Genomic DNA, 3713 nt, shown 5'->3' with positions numbered 1-3713 from the left:
AGATAGATAGATAGATAGATAGATAGATAGATAGATAGATAGATAGATAGACAGACAGACAGACAGACAGATAGATAGATAGATAGATAGACAGATAGACAGATAGATAGACAGGCAAACAGACAGACAGGTATTTGGGGAGAGAGTGAGAGATGTAAAATGGTGGCCTGATACATAGGTAGTTCACAAATGTGTAGATAGACACTTGGTTTGATAGATAGATGAACAGATAAACAGATATTTAAATAGACAGATATCCAGAAAGACAGACACTTGGAGAGATAAACAGACCATTATTTAGATTGACAGATATTTCGACAGATGAACAGACATCTATTTATGTACCCACCACCCAGCCAGGAAAAAGAACCATCATCCAGCAGAATCAGTGTCAAATCCATCATCATTCACTCCCTCGAACAGCGAAGCTCAGTGCGGCCGATCGTGCAAGCTACCGGGCACTTTGATGAAATTCAGAAGGGCTGTCTCACGCTGACTCACCTCTGTACCCTCTACAGGACCATTTGCAGAAAATCAGAAGGGCTGCCTCAGATTGATACACCACTGTACCTTCTTAGTGTACCACCTATATTACAACACTGCCCCCTGAATGGACCTGTACACACCTAATGGCCTCGATGCCAAACCCATTAATTAACCATGACTAGTCCATGTATGATCCAGTCCACAACATACTCCTCGACAACCCAAGTGATAGTCAGTTAGAGAATATAAATATGGGTGTCAATGAGTGTATAAAATATCACACATAAACTATAGTTTGTTGTTCAGTATTTAATCCAACATCTAGTTTTAATAACGGAAAGCAATTGTTGCTTCCATTGTTTCATTATTTTACATATTCGAGTGAAGGGATAGATAAAAACATTCTGTAATTGTCCTCTGAACTTAGTCTGGGTCACGTCGTAGATCCCAGTGTTCGTGCAACAACTCAGGAGCTGGAGAATGAATCCCAATTCTTGGATGTATACAGGCACATATATCAAATCGCTGAAATTGTCCATTCGCTCAAGTATTGAATTCACCATATACATGGCCCACGGCATAATGAAATTGCCAGAAATAAGGAACAGTAAACCAATGGATCTCCTTCGAACCTCCATCTCGGAGTATCTGGGAATCTCCCCATTGCTGTGAGCCCGGAGTCTCCTGCGGGCTCCGCTGCTCACTAAGATATGTCTGACAGTGAAAACACTGAGAAGCAGAATCAGTGCAAATGGAAGACAGGGTGTGAGAACATAGTGAACAATTTCAATTGCGGCCCATAACTCTAAATTAGCATCACCTAATTCTATACCGCAAAACACAGGATTATTCAATAAACCATCATTGCTGTTATACATAAAGTACCAGGTGATGTTATTCAAACAGCTCAGCACAGTCACAGCTCCAAGAACTGCAGCCGCCGTTTTCTCCCGACAATATTTAGTTTTCGGCTTCTGGCAACAAATCGATCGAAGGTGAACATGACGGTGAACCAGACAGAGCAGTCGGATGTTGCATAAAGCAGTGCAGCGTGAATGTTACACACATCCACATTCACCAAGAAAATAAAGGCTTCATGATAAATAACAGGAATATGTCTCAATATCAGGTCAAATATCACCACCAGTAGATCTGCCGTTGCCATGGCCGTGAGGTAGCGAGTCACACATCTAGAGAGAACCCACTTGTCACCGGACAAGATCACAATCGTCAGTAAGTTAACTGTTGGGGGGAGAAAGAAACATGGACATATTACATCATTCCAACCAATACTGATGGGCAGTCTCGCTGCATGTGCCATCTACAAGGTACACGGCACCCCCCTCCAACAACAACTTACAATCCCGTACTCTCTGTCCCCTGTTAGAAAGTTAGCATATGAATTATTCTAACAGCGTTTGGGCATGAGATTGAGTGAATATGGAATTTTTTTTTTTGAGTAGAACAGGTCTTAGATTGTATTTGTGCTTACTCATGTCTGTTTTGTGTGCGAGAGGGTATGTATGGACGCGGGAGTGTGTGAGTCAATGCGCACGTTGATAGACACAATGCGAGTGAGATCGTTTCCCTTAATTTCTGCATTAGTAGCCAGTCAATGTTATCTGCAAAGCCTTGATGGTCAATCAAAAAAAAAATCAACGTCAGTAGAGATTTTCATGTGGTCCTTCGAAGCTTGCTGGTAGGAACTAACAATGGTACCAACTGAGAAAAGCAACAGAAATCATCCAAGTCGCCTCCGCAAATTACTGTGTAGAGAATGTAGGGTAGACTGGTCTAACATAAGTTTACAGTTCACCCCGTAAGCAGAAAAGTACTGAAGAGGAACCGGCAGCACATCTACAAGCGAAGATGGATCCAACTGAGCACAGATCACAACAAACATGATTTATATTATTGATGCCACAAGTTAGAACTTACAAGGGATGCTGATAGCAGCAAGTCACGGGTAGTCCATTCTCTCGAAATCATAAAACATATATTTTATTTTGAATGTCCCGTGATGAATTGAAAATTCGGTATCGTACACGTCCGCAATGTATAAAAATGTTTCATCCAAATTCATGATGCCTCTTCCATCAGTGAGTGGATGGTAATTCTGTAGAGTCCACCCAGTACAACTTGAGCCCTGTGAAGGGGAAACCTTATACAGAGCAGAGAGGAGAGTCCCTGAGAAACATTGTTCTGTTTTTTTGCTCATCTGGCATTATGTCATCGTAAACACCTTAGCTCTGTTAATAGGATTGTTTACTCCGTTCACAGTCACTGGGCAAATGCTTTCAGTTAACCTCTTTCAAAGCAAAAGTTTTCATTGCTATATTTTAAAATCAGTGATCGAACTAACCTCCGAAAATTACCCAGTCCAAGAGTCACTGTTTTAAACAGCTCTATCAAATGTTGGAGGGCACATCTGTAGGTACTGCGTATAATATACAAAACTAATGCTGTGTTTTCCATTGTATGCTGAATTGGATACCAGCGGATGGGAATTGTTGGGTTGCATTTTTAAGCACAGAGGATTGTAGCAGGCATTCCTGCACTTACTTTAGCAAATTGCCTCACGCTCATTGGAAGTGCTAGTTAAACAACTGCCAGGTAAACCAATGGGAAAGGAATACTTACAGAGGAGCAGGAGCAGTGGAGTGGGTATGGTATGCAGTGGGGTGTGAAAAAAATGGCTTTTGTCTCTGGGAAGTTATTGACACGCACACCAAAGGAAAAAGCCATTCAGCCCATCGGCTCTCACTGGCAAGAGCTTCCAAGGAACTGTTCAGATCACTATTTCAAACCATTGGCTCGTAGCCTTGCGTGCTTTCGCATCTCAACTCACATCTATATATTTCTTGAAAGCTATGAAGGCCTCTTTCTCGAACAACATCACAAGGAAGTGTGGTCCAGATTGTAGCATTCCACTGCGTGCAAAGACATCTTTCCTTCCATGTCATCTAAATGTTCTGAGCCTTGCCATTAATGTATGTCCATAATCATTAACTCATCTGTCTAGCCATAACATTTCTGTCCAAAAAACCATGTCCTTCTAATAATGTGGATTCCAGACGTGCACGATATTCTCAACCAATGTTGAATACAGTTCCAGCACCACCTCCCTGCTCTTAATCTCTATGTCTCGACTAACAAAGATAAGTATATCATATACCTTCTTAAACTCATTATCCACGTGCCCTGATGCATTTATGCAACTGTTGGAA

This window comes from Rhincodon typus, chromosome 49, assembly GCF_021869965.1.
Source record: "Rhincodon typus isolate 14 chromosome 49, sRhiTyp1.1, whole genome shotgun sequence".
Classification (NCBI taxonomy): Eukaryota; Metazoa; Chordata; class Chondrichthyes; order Orectolobiformes; family Rhincodontidae; genus Rhincodon; species Rhincodon typus.
The sequence above is the reverse complement of the archived record's forward strand: the minus strand, read 5'-3'. Positions refer to the sequence as shown.